The sequence below is a fragment of the Sarcophilus harrisii genome, chromosome 4 (genome assembly GCF_902635505.1).
Source record: "Sarcophilus harrisii chromosome 4, mSarHar1.11, whole genome shotgun sequence".
Classification (NCBI taxonomy): Eukaryota; Metazoa; Chordata; class Mammalia; order Dasyuromorphia; family Dasyuridae; genus Sarcophilus; species Sarcophilus harrisii.
Window position 1 is genome coordinate 20,488,171 of NC_045429.1, and position 17,007 is coordinate 20,505,177.

Consider the following 17,007-nt stretch of genomic DNA (forward strand, 5'->3'; position numbering starts at 1 on the left):
GGCTGCCCTGTGCCCGGGCTCCAATTTTCCCCTTCACCATAATAGGTCTTTTGTGTCTCATCATGGGAAATAATTTACCCCATTCTATCTCTTCTTTCCTTCTGTATCCACTGTATTCTTCTTTCTCATCCCTTAATTATTTTTTATGTCATTCCCTCAAATTCACCTTATATCCATACCCTCTTTCTATGTATATTCCTCCCAACTGTACTATTAGTGATATAATTTTTAAGAATTACAAGTCTCATCTTCCCATGTAGATATTTAGTTCTGTTGAATCCTTTATGTTTTCCTTTCCCTTTTTATAAACTGTTTATGCTTCTTAAGAGAAGGTTTCATAAGAGAGGGTTTGATATTAGAGATCAATTTTTTGGCTTAATTCTGGTCTCCTTCTGAAAGCTTGAAATCCTTCTCATAACATTGAAAGACTATTTTTCCTCTCATGATATTTAATTTCTCTGGGTGATTCTTGGTTGTAGTCCTTTGCCTTGCACAACAGCATGTTCTATGACTGATATTTTAACGTTGCAGCTGCAAAGTCCTGCATAATCCTGATTGTGGTTCTCTGATATTTGAATGGTTTCTTTCTGGCCACTTGCAGCATTGTTATTTTGACCCAATAGTTAGAAATTTGACTATAATGTTTCTTGGAGTTTTTAATTTGGGATTTCTTTTTTGAGGCGATCAGTGGATTCTTTTAATACCTATTTTGAGCTCTGGTTCTAGGATTTTCAGGGCAGTTTTCCTTGATCGTTTCCTGAAAGATGCTGTCCGGGTCCTTTTGCCTATGGCTTTCAGGTAACCCAGTGATTCTAACATTGTCTCTGCTATTTCTGCTTTTCCCATGAGGCATTTTACAATTTCTTCCATTTTTTTTTTTTTTTTTTTTTTTTTTTTTGCTGAGATGGGCTAACAGCTGCTTCTGGGACACTTCCTGTCCTGGACCGTAGTCCCTTTTTGTCCAGTGAGACAGACATTTTCAGTCAATCTTCCGAGTTTCTTGGGCTCAAAGATTATTTTACTGCATTTTTTGCTGGTTCTTCTGTTCTAGGATTTGTTTCCGGAGGTATTTTATGATTGTTTTGAGGTGAATATGGGAGCGTTATGATGATTTACTGCCCACGCCACCATCTTGGCTCCCTGAAGTTCCTCTTTTGCTGATATATATACATTTTAAAGCAGGAACATGAGTTACGCATTAAGTCAGTCTCCTCCACCGTATGCCTCTATGCCCCCGTACACACACACAGGCACATCATAGTTATACGTACGTAACATAGAACTACGGGCACCCGCAAGGCGGGTCCCAGGGCATGTGTTTGCGCAAGCTTATGTCCCTGTGTATGGGTACATCTCCGCTTGCTTGCTCCCAAGCACGTATTGCAAAGTCGCAGATGACAGGAAGCTCCCAGCAAGGGACGGCTAAGGTGTGAAATGCATAGCGAAGGGAAGCCTGCTCGCTACATGAAAGATACCCGCCACACATCGTGCTAAGCTCTGAGGCTACAAATAGAAAAAGGACCAGGAACTTACATCCCGACAGGGAGACCACATCAGAGGGGAGCAGCATCCGGCCGGGGGGAGGGCGGGATCGCCTCGCACGTGGTGTCTGGTGAGAGGGCACGTGGCTTCCGGTGAGAGGGCGGGAGGCCTCACACGTGGTGTCTGGCGAGAGGGCACGTGGCTTCCGGTGAGAGGGCGGGAGGCCTCACACGTGGTGTCTGGCGAGAGGGCATGTGGCTTCCGGTGAGAGCAGGATGCCTCGCACGTAGCTTCCAGTGAGAGGGTGGGATCACCTCGCACGTGGTGTCTGGTGAGAGGGCACGTGGCTTCCGGTGAGAAGGTGGGACCCCTCACACGTGGTGTCTGGCGAGAGGGCATGTGGCTTCCGGTGAGAGCAGGATGCCTCGCACGTAGCTTCCAGTGAGAGGGTGGGATCGCCTCACACGTGGCCTGCAGTGAGAGGGCGGGATCCCCTTGCACGTGGCTTCCAGTGAGAGGGCGGGATGCCTCACACGTGGTGTCTGGTGAGAGGGCACGTGGCTTCCGGTGAGAGGGCGGGACCCCTCACACGTGGTGTCTGGTGAGAGGGCACGTGGCTTCCAGTGAGAGGGCAGGACGCCTCACACGTGGTGTCTGGCGAGAGGGCACGTGGCTTCCGGTGAGAGGGCGGGATCGCCTCACACGTGGTGTCTGGTGAGAGGGCACATGGCTTCCGGTGAGAGGGCGGGAGGCCTCACACGTGGTGTCTGGCGAGAGGGCATGTGGCTTCCGGTGAGAGCAGGATGCCTCGCACGCAGCTTCCAGTGAGAGGGTGGGATCGCCTCACACGTGGCCTGCAGTGAGAGGGCGGGATCCCCTTGCACGTGGCTTCCGGTGAGAGGGCGGGACGCCTCACACGTGGTGTCTGGTGAGAGGGCACGTGGCTTCCTGTGAGAGGGCCGGATCGCCTCGCACGTGGCTTCCGGTGAGAGGGCGGGAACACGGCTGGATGACAAAATCAGCGTCCAAGAAGTTCTCCTGAGACTAAAGCGGAGCAGCGACCATCAGCACGAAGCTCAATGCGGATAAACGTAAAGTGACAGAAGTGGATACAAACCAGCGCCTTCAGGGCAGACGGGGGAGGCGGACGATTCTGAGACGCACCAGGGGCCCGCGAGCCTCGGGCGGCCGCCGTTTGCGGGGCTGTTTCCTGTCTCAGGAGAGAGGGGGAAGGGCGCCACAACGCCGACGGAGGCTGCGGCCGCCCTCCTCGCAGCGAAGCTTCTGGAAAGGGGGGCCCCTTGTCAGAGTTTCTGTTTTTGGGGCCGCCCCTCCCTCGGCCGCACTTTGGTGGCCTCTTTACTCTTGGTAAATGTGAGGCCTCCCTGAGCCTCAGGGGTCACTCACCTGTAAAGGAAAGGCGGGGCCTGCAGGAGAAAGCTCCCGGTGGGTCCTTCCAGCCACGTCTCCGGCATCTGTGCCCCCGGAGTCAGCGGCTCCCAACCCACAGGCACCGCCTGCTCCTCCTCCTCCCCTCAAACCTGCTCCTCTTCTTGCGTCTGGGTTCCTGTTAGCGGCAGGTGGCGGCCTCCCAGGCTACGGACTGAAACTCCCTCCTCTTCTCTCCTCCCCCACCCCAACGCACCCCCAGGTTCCATTAATTCTGTCTGTCAATCTCTCATCTCTCTGTCCTGTTCCCACGTCCCGACACTCAGCCCTTGTGCTCACGTCTACCTTACTCTGAATTACCAAACTTCCTAACTCATTGGTTCTTTGCTTCTTTCCTCTCCCTCCTTCCCTTCCTTTCTTCCTTTTTCCTCTCTCTGTCTCTTCCTCTCTCTCTCTCTCTCTCTCTCTCTCTCTCTCTCTTCTCTCTTCTCTCTCTTCTCTTCTCTCTCTGTCTCTCTCTTGTCTCTCTCTTTCTCTCTCTTCTTCTCTTGTCTCTCCTCTCTTTCTCTCTTTCTCCTTCCTTCCTTCCCTCCCTCCTTCCTTCCTTCCTTTTTTCCTTTCTTCCCTCTCTCCCCACTATATCCAGGTTTTTGCCAAAGTCCATCAATTTCACCTCTGCAGCATCTCTTGTTGCCTTCTTTCCACTTCCCTTTCATTCACTAAAGTCATTTTCCTAAAAGGCACATCTGATCACGTTCAATAAATGATCAATTCAGTAATCTCTAGTGGCTCTGTATTGCCTCCGAGATAAAATATAAAACCCTCTGTGCAGCATTCAAAGTCCTTCATGACCTGCCTCCTTCTCCCTTTCCAGTCTTCTTACCCACCAACATGTACTCTGCTGGTCTCCTGGCTGTTCCCTGAACAAGACCCTCTGCCTCTTGGCTCTGGGCATTTTCTTTGGCTGTTGCACATGCCTGGAAAATTCTTTCTCTTGTGCTCCAGACTTCCTGGACTTCCTTAGGTCCCAACTAAAACCCTCCTTTCTACATGAATCCTTTCCCAACTCTTCTTAATCCCAGTGCCTTCCTTATTCCTTATTTCTTATTTATTTTGTACATAACTTGGTTTATATGTATTTATTTACATTAGATTACATCTCCCATTAAATTGTAAACTCCTTGAAGACAGGGATTATATATTTATATACATACATATATATTACTATATGTGTGTATGTATGTATATAAATATATACTATATATATATATATAAAATAAATAATATATATATTACTATATGTGTGTGTTTATGTGTCCTAAGTGCTTAGCACAATGCCTGGCACATAATAGCCACTTAATAAAATGATTGATCGGCACCATTTTGCTGCCCCTGTTCTACACATGTTACAAGAGAAAGCTTCTACAGCGCAGCTAAGTCCTTCCCCTGCTCCATAATTTCCAGTGACTCCAAATTGTCTTTCTGATATAGTTCAAATCATAACTTTGGCATTCATGCTTCCTAAGTGGAAGAGACTATTAGGGAAATAGTCTTTTAAAAGAAGTTCAATTAAATTTTATCTGCCTATTATGTGCCAGGCACTGGTAATACAAAAGAAAGGCAAAAGACATACCTCAATAAACTCTTTATCTTATATTTAGAGGTTCATTGTCTGATCTCCTTATGTACAGATGAGGAACTGAGACCCAGGGAGGGGAGCATATGGTGTCCAGGAAGATCACTGACTTTGAAGGCAGAGACTGGAGTTCAAATGCTGCCTGTGATTCGTCCAAGGTCATGTAAGTAGTAATCAGCAGAGTAAGTGACAAGATTAAAATCCAGCTCCTCTGACACTAGGAGCCACCAATGTTGTTGCTGATCCAGGATTGGCCAAAACAAGGAATCCTTCCTAGAGGAGGCATTCACCCATCTATCTATCCGTCCATCCAACCATTTATCTACCTACCCACCCATTTATCTATCCATCCATCCATTTATCCATCCACCCATTCATCCATTTATCCATCCACATCCATCCATTTATCCACCCACCCATCCATCTACCTACCCACCCATCTATCCATCCATCATTTGTTTAAGAAACAGTAATTAAAGGCAAAACAATAATGAAAACACTCCTATGGGGTGGGTGCAGGATCACCTTCTTGACCCACCTGCCCTCCTAGATCCCCTCCCTACAGTTTGGGTTATTATGAAAAGGGGTTTGTTCTAAGGTCTAAATCCTTAAATGAAATTTCCAAGAGGCCCAATTCCACCTTCAGCTCTGTTCTGGAACTCCCACTGCTGTCAGGGTGATTTCTGAGAGTTTAACAAGGGGAGAATTTGAGCCTGACTCCTTGTTAAGATAGAGCCCAAGGTCTTATTAAGTATATCCATCTGGGATGCAGACAGACACTCCCTACTCTAGAATGCCCGGGATCTCAGGGAAAACCTGGTCCGGATGGCACCAGGAAGGGCTTCTCTGGCCTCCCAGTATGTAGGGAGAAGGGCTGTATGGTAGAGGGGAGGGAGCGAACACTTACCCTAGAGCCTAAGCACCTGGCTTCCAAGCCCACCTGTGACTCCTCCTGCCTCTGACATTGGATGAATTACTGAAGCTTCCTTGACACATGTAATTGAGGGAACTGGCTCAGATTGCCTCCAAGGGCCACCTCCTCCTATAGGAAGTCTCTGATCACTGAAATTGATTTCCCTGAAATCATTTTGTATTGTCTCTGTATATATTTTATATTCACTTTTCAGTATATATGTTTTCTGCTCCTTCCTACAGAACGTAGAATTCCTTGAGACGTCTTTTTATGTTCAGTAAATGATAAATGCTAAAAAAAAAAAAGTTGAATGAATGAAATACAAATCAATCCAACAATAGCCTCCATTTCTCTAGCTTCCTTCCCTCCATACACTTAGAGTTATAAATTTCTTTTTATATCTATCTATCTATGTTTTTATAAATATACATATGTGTTTTATAAATACATATATATGTATATATATATATATATGTTTTATATATATAAAATCAAATTTGACCTTCTCAGCATTTGGAGGTGAGCAGGACCAGGTTAACTGCTCTCATTTTACAGGTGAAGAAAAAGAGATTAATTAAGTGATCTGTAGTAAATTTCAATTAATGCTCAGTGGGACCGACCATTAAGATCTCTATCAGCTCTAAGATCTTGGGCTTCTAATGGCCAAAAGTGGGTGGATGTGCTAGAAGGAAGATGAGCTTCAGTATTAGAAATCTTGGATTTCAATCCCAGCTTTGCTAATAACAACTATGTGTGTAGCTGTGAGCCAGTCACTTAATGATAACTGGTATTTTTATAGTATGTTTGGATACGTGAAGATTATCTTTTTTTGGTCATACTTTTTATTGGTATTGTTTTTGCATATATTTTATTTTATTTTATTGCTTTTGGCAGAGACCTTTAATGTCATAAATGTAGGAAAAGTAACAGGTGGAGAAACTCCCTCCCCCAAATCTTCCCCACAATTTAGTAAGTCGCCAGAGGCATTGGAGGTGAAGGGACTTGCCCGCATAAATCTTCCTAATTTCCAAGGCCAGTCCTCCCTCCATGATTCTAGGCTTTCTCTCACAATGTGCTTTCAATAATTGTGAAATTGGTGCTATTATTTTAAATAGATCTTTATGAGTATCTTCTGTTTTTTATATTGCCTTGACTTTCCCCCGTATCCCTCCCCAAACTGCTGGATCTGAAACGAAAACTTGAAGGGGTTACAGTGATTTCATTCCTCTTATAATGAATAATTTGGATATTTTTGTATTGCTGTTAATTCTCTTGAGAATTAAAAAAAATAATATCCTTTGGCTACTTCTCTAAAGGTGAATGGTTTTTGGCTTTATTGATCAAATCCTTATTAAGAGATCTGTGCTATAATTAAGACATTTTCCCAGTTAACTAACTTTCTACTTATCCCAGATGCATTAATTTTGTTGCTATAAAAACTTTCCAACTTCATTTAATCAAAAGTTTTTGAGGAGATGGCCTTTATTCTTTATTTTGCTAGAGATTTATTCCAAAGTATCAAATTACTTACTTTTTCACTGGGTGGGCGAAGGGCTGGAAAAAGGAAGAGAATTTAGAAATCAAAATTTAAAATAAATATGTTTCTTAAAAAAGAATTCATACATATTTATATGTATGAAACTTAAATGATCTGATTTTTCTCTAATTTTTTAAGATCATGACATTTAAAATGCAGGTAGTTGTATTGAACAGCTAGGTGTACAGGGAATAGAACACCTAGTCTAGACTCAGAAAGACTTAGTCAAAAGATAGCCTTGGATACCTACTGTGTGATCCTGGGCAAGTCACTTTATCCTGTTTGCCTCAGTTTCCTTATCTGTAAAATGAGCTGGAGAAGGAAATGACAGAGAATCTTTGCCAAGAAAACCCCATATGCAGTCACAGAGAATTGAACATGAGTGAAATGATAAAAAAAATTGTGATGGAATTACTGTGAAATATGACATAAAAATGTCGGTCTAAGGACTAACTTCCCAAGCTGCTATTTAGTTTCCTCAAGTATTTTTTTTAATAAGATCAAAAGTTATTTCCTAGGTATTTTATGCTTTCTGAATAATGGTTTATTCCAAGTCATTTCCATGTTGTTCAAATCTTCCTTATTCCTCCCTACTTTTCCATGGCCATTGTGCAGTTATTTTAACCCCATTAGAATATAAGTTCTTTGAGGGCAGGGAATGTCTTGCTTACTTGTAGCTTCAGTGTTTAACACATAGTAAATATTTAATAATTCATTCATTGTTAAATTTGATTATTTCTAATTCTGTCTGTCCCATCGAACTCATCTATTTTCTTAAAAAAACTAGTTCCAAGTGGTTTTGATGCTGCTGTTTTATAAACTGAGGGAAGTACTAATGTATCTTCATTTTTTCTTTTTCATTATATCCCTTAATATTCTAGATCTTTTGTCTTCCAAATGAATTCAGCTGTTATTTAGTCTTTATAAAATATCCCTCTGATAGTTTAATTTCTATAGCATTCAACATTCAAGATAAATTTGTTATGTTGTCATGTTAGTTACATTAGCATGACCTAGCCATGAACATTAAACTTTTCTCCAACTATTTAAGTTATTCTTAATTTTTTAAAGGAGCATTTTGTAACGGAATTTACAAAGTTATTTGCTGTGCTTTGGTAGATTGGCTCCCAGATATTTTGTATATTTTATTGTTATTTTGAAGGGGATTTCCTTTTTTATTATTGATCCTGGATTTTGTTATTATTAAGTATTGTTAGTTTTTGTGGGTCTATTTTAGATTGCAACTCTGCTGAAGCTATTCATTATCTCAATTAGCTTCTTTGCAGATTTTCTAAATAAATGATCATATCATCTGCATTTAGAGGTAATTTTACTTTTTCTTTGCCTATCTCTATGTCCTTAGGTTTTTTTTTTTCTCTTGTCAATCGGTATCATTGTTAGATACAGATTTTATAGAAGCTCAGAGTAATTGTGACCTTGATTAGCATCACATAATTAGTTAATTATCTGAGGTAGGCTTTGAACCCACCTGTTTGCTTCAAATCACATGTTTTCTGTACTAAACTAAACTGAGGCTAAGTAGCTTCTCTCATTTTTGTATCTGATACTCTGTGAGATATTAGTACTTTAAGTATAATTATTCCCCTTTTGTAGTGGCTTGATATCCAGGACAACCTAGCTGCGTGACCCTAAGAAAATCACTTTTCCATGTTCTAAGGACTATATTTTGCAGAGAAAAGACTGATCTGCATTGGAGAGAGTACTTCTCTATATCAATAAAACCATGAATTTAATCTCTAACTCCATTTTACAGGGAAGGGAACTGAGTTCAGGAGACTTGCCTGGATGACACAATGAATAAAGGTCAGAGATGGAATTGGCCTCCAAGTTCTTTCCAACCCCCAAACCAACATTATATCCAGGTATGTGTTCTCTGTGTAACTCCTATGGACTTCCATCTTTGCATCTCTAGAGTAAAACACCTAACCTGGCAGCCTCATCTTGTTGTGGGAAGGATCACACCAGAGAATGTCCACGGAAGGGCATCGTAAATGTGTCAGGTGATTTCCAAGCGGTTCCAGAACTCTTTGGACCTCTTCCCCTCGCTATCTCTGATTTCTTCCCTTGGCTGGGGGCTGGCTGGCTGGCTCGCTCATCAATGTCTTACCTTGGATCAGTTTATTACATTAAGGTGTTACCCTGCTCAGGGGACATATTTGCTTTTTAACAAGGGTTTTTAATGGCTTAGTTGGAGGGTGAGGGAGTTTCAGGCTCAGGACCACTTGTGGGGGATCGCCTAGAGCAGGGTCCCTCATCTTTCTGTGTGCTGTCCTTTGGCCAGCTGGTGAACTTCCTCCTGGAATCATGTTTTTAAATGAACAAAGTAAAGTACACTTTGTTACCAAGGAAATCAATTATATTGAAATACAGTTGTCAAAGAATAAAAAAGTTAACAGAACCCACTTAAGAATTCTTGTCACAGTTTATAGAAGAATGGGCTTCCTGGCTAGAGATGATAGAGGAGAGGGAAGAGAAAAGGATGATGGGACCCTCCTTTGGCAAGCATCCAGAGAGGTCCTCCAAGATGGCAGAGTTGTGAGATTATAGCATGTTGGTGAAGTAAGTGGGATGCTTAATTTGGATAGGAGAGGAGACAAGAATTCCTTTTGAAAATTGTATCGGCGATCTGGGGGAAGAGAGATTAAATTTGATCTGTTCACCTCAGAAGGTAAAATCATGAGCAATGGGAGAAAGATACAAAAAGGCATTTTTGGTTTGAGATTGGGGGAAAAACCCCAACAAACTAAAAACAACCACATAAAAAAATAAAAACCTAAAAAGTCCAATTCCTCAAGTCAACAGCTTCCTAACAGAGCTATCCAAAAATAGAATGGGTTGTGACTTCTAACAGACCAAGAATCCTTTCTATGACATACCTACCAAAGAATCATCTGACCTCTGCTTGGAGACCTCTCATGACATGGGACAACCTCTCATTCTGTTTCTGGACACCTGGCACCGAATGGGGGTGGTCTCGTGCTAGACCTAGGCCCTGCCTAGGCCCATGAGGGAACAGGGAACTTTCTGCCCACTCGCTGGCACCCAGAGACTTGTCTTTACATTGTAAGATCTGCAGGAAGAAAAGAAAAATATTGGTATTAAAAAGATGAATATTTGTTTCAGGGAAGCGTTAAAGTCATGTAAAAACCTTGTACTTTTTCAAAGGTAATACATTCAATTTTCCTCTTCTTGTTCAGTTCTGGGTTCAATTAATTCATTAGTGAATCATATCATATACATGGACATGTTCACATACATTTACACCTACACACACATATACAGACGCATGTGTATATATAGGTATGGTAATACTGATGGTTAAATTCATGCCTACATAATCTCAACGACAGTCCTTCTCCACCCACTTAGATCGTCCTGAATGGAGAAGGATGCTGATCTTTTCTGTGGTGACAGAACCCATCCTGGCGCTTCAGCATCTTTTCATGACTTGGTGCAGTTAACACAATGTCATCTGCCACCAGGAGCCTGGGGGAGAATTTCCCCTCTTTAGGGGATACCTCATGGAGCTTCCATGACTCTGGTGCACCTCAGGCCATCATGCCCTTTGGGTCTTATCTGATATTAGTGATCCCGGCTTCTTGAACAGGGCTATCCGATGGCATTTGGCTAAAGGAGTCTTATATACTTTTGATACTTATTGGAGGAGAGCCTTTAAGATGACATTTTACTCTCGAATTGATCTTCCCACAATAACCAACAATCAATAAACACCAAGATCTTGTATTCTGTATAGCTTTTTGTCAATTAGACTAAAGTCGAGATGCAATTTCTCATGGGATGTCACAGTGGAAGGTGAACTGGCTCTGACACAGAAGACTTGGGTCCAAACACTGCCTCCACTGATCACTCCTTGTGTGATACAGACACATCATTTCCCTGGGATTCAGTTTTTCCAGCTGTAAAATGAGGAATTTGGACAAAAGGTCTCTGAGGCCCTTTAATTCTATGATGCAACAACACAAAGATAGAGAATCCATGGTCTTCAGGAGTCCAGCTGGGAGAGAATAGACTATCCCTATAATTCACAGCATGGCGAATGTAGATATAAAATATGGGTATTATTCAGCCTAGGGAGGTCTCATTTCCAGATTGGGGTGTCAGTCTTCCTGGAGGAGGTGGACCTCGAAACTTAGGAGAATTTCAACAGAAAAAGATGGGGGCTCTGATCTGAGCTTCTGACACCCAGCATGAATGCAGATCAAGGAGCCACATCTTTGAGAATTATTTCCATTTCTGACATCACCTTCCACTGGAATAAAATGACATTTTCTATGGAAAGACATTTGAGACATCAGAACTTAGGTGGGATAGTAATTTTGGAGATGAGGCTTCGTGTTTCAGGGCTCTTTCAAGTGATAATGCCGGTACTACTTTAAAATTTTCAATTCATAAAGATTTATTAAGCTGCTCATTATGTGGGTAGATCATTGGGCAAGACATTGGGAGAGAATTTTGTCCCTGAAATGATCATTACTCTGTCTTCAAGGAGCTTCCAGTGTCCTAGGCTATGTAGTGCATCCTCAAATAATTCTGACACCCAATTAGACATCATAAGCCATAGGTTTAGAGGAAGAAAAGATTTTAGAGTCCATTGACTTTTAACTTCATTTTGCGGAGGAGGACAGTGAGTTAGAGATTTTGATGGACTGCGCTAAGATCCCACAGCTCTTCCTCATTCTACATCTAATGGCTTAAGCAATATGACATTAGAGAGATGTCAGAAAAGGACCTTGGGAGGTCTGCCATGTTGTGGTAATTACCTATGGAAGGGCAGAACTCATTCTCCCTCCTGTATTTCTCTCATGTGACATCTTCCTACCCTCTTGACCTCAAAATTGGCAAAAACAAGCAAATAATTCTTTGACATTGCAACTGGATGAGGACACATTTGGACCATGTCAACATGTCCCCTGCCCTGAGTGCACTGCCAGCCTGTCTGCTATGCTTAAAGTTAAATGTTTTACTAAAAGCTTAATATGTATGAGCAACACAACCAGCTAAGCTTGCTTAGTAACCATTGATGTGTACATTAATTAATTTCAGCCCAGAATTCATCTTATTTTCAGTCCCTCTTTCCCTCACTCTTTTCTTCCTTTCCTTTTTTCTTCCCTAATTTCCTGCCTTCCTTTCTCTTTTCCTTCTCTAATTTCCTTCCTGCCTGTCTCTTTTCCTCCCTCCTTTCTTTTTTTCCTTCCTTCCCTCCCTTTCTTTCTTCCTTCTTTCCTTGCCTCTTTTCTTCCCTTTCTTCCTTAATTTTCTTCCATCTTCCTCCCCTCCCTCTCTCCTTCCCTCTCTCCATGTTCTCATCAGGAGTCTTGGCTTTTCATCCTCATTCATTTGCCTTCCTCCATGGTCATGGAATCTTTCTGGCTTCTGCTTTGTTTTACTCTATGTATTATTAATTTTTTAATTCCTTAAACTTGGCCATCTTAACACCATTATAATGTGTCATTACCTCAAGGAGCCACATGCTACAATTCATGTGACCCCTCTTCTCCAGTGGTGTTCTTCTTTTGTGGTTGTTTTGCTATCCCATGAATTATTTCCCTGCATCTTCATGTTGTCCCCTCTGTGGCAGATGGACACTTTGGCAACAAGGGAGGAGCCTGCTCTTTGGACTGGACCCCAGCTGCTTTCTCAGCCCAGAATGTCCCTTTGGCCATCTTGGTTCCCTTCTCATTGTGAGCTCTGGAAGAACTTCCTCCGTGTTCAGGACATGGCCCGGCCAGCCATCCTTTGTTCCTCTTCTGGCCTGAGCCTGAATCTCCATCCTTCACCAGAAGATACCCACAAGGTCCCTTTTCCCAACTCTTCAGTTCCCTTTTATATGGGGTCTTCTCCCATTAGAATGACATTAGAATGTCAGCTTATTGAGGGCAGGAAATGTCTTTCTTTGTGCTTAGGGTAGGATCTGGCTCATAGGGAACATATAATGAAGGTTTTTTGACTTCACATGACTTCGTCCTTGAAATTATGATTCCTGCTGTCAAGATAATGGTTTTGCTCCTTAAGCTGGACTTGCTATGAATCAAACTCCCCCCTCTCATAGATCTCTCCCATCTCCCCCATCCTTTGCATTCCCATTTGCCCATCTCTCCCCCTTATTTCTTGAGAGATTTTGGAGGGGGCTGTACCTTTCAGGGTAGCGTTTCCTATTCTGGATGTGAGCACGTTTTCAGAATTACAAGCCCTCTTTCTCCCTCTATTGGCTCTGTGTCTGTTCTTCTCTGCCTCATTTGCACCTAATTTTACCTTGACTCTACCGGGCATATCTTTTAAAGGCAGCTACAAGGCAGTGGAAAACTGACTGAAAAATTCCCTGAATTCATTATCCTCCTACAACAAGGACTCAAGAGCCTTCCTCTGACCAGCTCCAGCTTATTCTGAATCCTTTCTAAATTGCGGTACCCAGAAAAGGAGAACACAACCCTCCAGATGTGGGCAGCCCAGGGAGTGGAACAGGAGGAAGTATGTCTTCACCATTAGGGACCTGGGTGTGGACAATCTCATTCTAAATTAGGTGTTTTCTCCCACTATAGCAGGGGTGGCAAACTTATAGTACTCAGAACTTTGGAGTGGCCAGAACCAGATTAAAATGCAACTGTGAAATGTTTAATAAAACAGATAAAAATACAACGTAACATAGAGAATGTTCAACTGTGATTTTCTAAGTCAATAGGTACCAGCAGGGATCAATTCTATTTGGGTTTGATATCACCCTATTACATTATGCTGTTTAGCCATCCTACCTTCAAGGATTTATAGTCTATTATCCGTAGAATCAAGAAGACCCGAGTTCAAATCTTATCTCAGGCGTTTAGTAGTTGTGCATCCCTGGGTAAGTCAGTTAAGCTATATTTACTCCAGTTTCTTCATTTATAAACTAGGGATTTTAAAAAAGCATCTACCATCCAGGATGATTGGACAATACTTATAAAGTGCTTTGTAAACTGTTAGTAGTTGTTTTTATTATTACTACTCTGATACCCAGCATTGTAAAAGATGCAAGATGAAAACCAAATTAAAGGGGGCTAATTATTTTTTGGGTTACTATACTCTTGAATTCAGGCAAAAGCGGGGCAGATGTAGGAAAATGAATAACAGTGAGATACAGCAGTTGGAAACTTTTGATAATGAGAATTCCTTGGAGAGACACCTGGGCAAGACAATTCTTAGAAAATAAGCTTCTACATTAGAGTTTTCTCCTATGGAATCTGATTGGGTAAGGATTTCCTATAAGTGAACCTCCTTAATGGGATTGTATAAGGAAGACTGATTTGGGCAACAGAGGTCAACAGTTACACTCCATCCCATCAAGTCTTATTAAATAAACCTCCTGGGTAATGTCTATATGTGTAGGCTAACTGCCAGGGAGTATGATGAACCCAAATATTAGACTGGTCTAAGTGAATTTCCTGGGCTGGGCTGGGTATGGGAAAAACTAAAATAAAAACACACACACATGCACATACACACAGAGACGTTACATCAACTTTCTATGTGCTTACTCTTTGGTAAAGCTATAGGTCTGACTCACAAAAGAGCTGAAATAGCCCCGAGGCAATGGACTATCTTTCAAAAGAACTGTAGCTACTCCCGAGCAGCCATAATTCATCCATGAACCAATAGATGACACCAGCAAGTCTGTGGGGAAGCAGTACGTGGTACCTACAGAGACAGAAAGATGTTCTAGTAGCAAAGAAACCTTAAGAGTATGAGTTAGTCTGGGAGATATGTCTTTCCTTGTTCGCCACCGTTTGGAAGAACGTAAGTTGTGAGTGCTGGGAGAAAATTTACTTTTATTATATAAATAATATAGAGTTGTTTATATAGTTCAATTAAATGCCTTTGCTTTTAGTTAATGTGATTTCTGTTTTGGTCTTATAAAAAGAAACAGGTCATAACTGTGGTTTTACATGGAGACTGACTGAAAACATTCCTTTAACCTGGGATTAGCTTTTAGGGTCCCATATTTGAGGGGAGCTTGTGCTAAAGGTCCCAAGGCCTTCCACATCTTCTTTTGTGGAAACTCAAGAGAATTTCACAAAGGAAAATTTTTTTCCTCCTCATAGGTTTCTGGTGGAAGTGTTTCCAATTTTTGCTCATCTCTACCACTTGTATGAATTCCTCCACCAACGGTCATCGTGGTCCTTAAGACCCCATGGTGGATCTTACGAATTTCTGTGGCCAAAAAGAATTCACTATTTTGTGACTCACCATGTGTTGATGTAAATTTCTGCCTTTTCTTAAGGGATCACACAGTAATAATATTTTGTGACATTGGAAATTCATTGGGAATTAAATAGCCCAGCTTATTTGGAGATGGATATTCTGCTGGCACGGTCTAGAACTCATTATGGCACACATGCGTTAGAAAAGGACTTTTTAGTGAAAGCTTCAATATCCGACAATGATATTTGGCGTTTATGTCATGCTTGCATTTATTATTATATAATTATTAATATTATAATGCATGTAACATAATTGTATAATCGCAGAATTTCACTTTCAAAAGGACTATAGAGGCCATCTATTTCCATCTCCTCATTTGATAGGCCAGGAAACGGAGATCCATAAAAGTGACCAGAGTTTCTGGAGGTCACAAGCTAGAAAGTAGCAGATCTGGGCTTTCCACCCAGCTTCTCCAACCTTGGATCCATCAGTTCCTATGACATCATCATGGTTGACAAAGTACTTTCCTCACATCAACACTCCTGAGGGAATCAGTACAAGTACATTTTATTATTCCAGTCTTAAGGATGAGCAAGTAAATGTCAGAGAGGTTGTGACTTGCATGGGGTCATGGAGCTCTCTCCTGTAGGCCCGGGGCCTTGTGTCTTCCCACTCCAAGTTCAAGGTGCTTTCTATTATATCTATGTTTTATAGTCTATAAAGAACTAGAGAACATTATTTTTCTCATTTAAATATTTCTAAAATAGAAATAGAATCATTTCTAATATAGAAATTTGGTCCAATTTCTAATCCTAATTCTAATTCTAATCTCAGAATTTTAATATAAAAGTAGGACCGTGCTTCTGTAGCATCTGAAAACTTAAAGGATTCATACCAATTGTGTGAGGTAGGCAATCCAAATTTTAATATACCATTCTTAAAATGTAGAAACTGACTCTTTAAGAGGGGAAACCAGAGTTCAAATTCTGCAGCAGACACTAGCATGTAACCCTGGGCAAGTCAACTAACCAGTATCTGCCTCAGTTTTCTTTTTTTGTAAAATGAGGATAAAAATAGATAGATAGAATAAAAAAATAGAATAAAAATAGAGAATAAAAAATCTGCCATGGATGCTGTGAGGATAAAAATGATTTGTTCATAAGAAACTTTCAAAACTTAAAATGTTATATAAATGTTAACTGTTATCATTATGATTCTGCTTGCTCTTGGCTCAGATAAATGGGCTTACTCATTTTTCGCTGTTTATGATGATCTTTTGTGTAATGAGCTCAGGTGGAAAAGAACCAAGCAAGTGAGTATAATTTTAGCATTGCTCTTTCCCTCTTACCCCACTTCTTTTTATTTAACTCAATAGAATTTTCCCCCCAGTGACACGTGAAGATAGTTTTCACATTCATTTTTGTAAGATTATGAGTTTCAATTTTTTCCTTTCTTCTCCAAGACAGAAAGCAATTTAACATGTTATATATATATGATCATTTAAAATATATTTCTGTATTATTGTGAAAGAAAAATCAGAACAAAATAACCTTTCTTTCTTGAGAGTAATGAAGTAGGTAGTTTGGGTTTTGTACCTAAATTACTCTTAGATCAATAATATTTGGGGGAATGGCGAAGGGTAGATATATAATGTCAATACAATATCCCTCTTAGAAACTGGATAAAGGGTACCCAACCTCATGATGCTCCTGGGGATTTTGTCCTTTTATCCTCCCCTATAACTAAGGATCCTCTTCTTCTCCCCAGTGTTGGTGCAGACCTTGGATGCTATCTATTGATAGCTCCCTAAAGTCCTATTTAGACAATCCACATGAA

General features: G+C 41.3%; 1 long non-coding RNA gene across 2 annotated transcripts; it reads left to right on the forward strand.

Moving 5' to 3' along the window:
* The first annotated feature begins 2,456 nt into the window (after positions 1 to 2,456).
* LOC116423742 lies at positions 2,457 to 15,446 on the forward strand. Of its 2 annotated transcripts, none has more exons than XR_004234261.1 (5): positions 2,457 to 2,573; positions 4,563 to 4,670; positions 8,732 to 8,840; positions 14,068 to 14,221; positions 14,520 to 15,445. It is a non-coding gene; the product is annotated as an uncharacterized LOC116423742 (long non-coding RNA). The 2 variants fall into 2 exon arrangements; XR_004234262.1 differs by lacking the exon at positions 2,457 to 2,573 and adding an exon at positions 2,661 to 2,928 and having other exon boundaries at positions 14,520 to 15,446.
* The last annotated feature ends 1,561 nt before the right edge of the window (positions 15,447 to 17,007 follow it).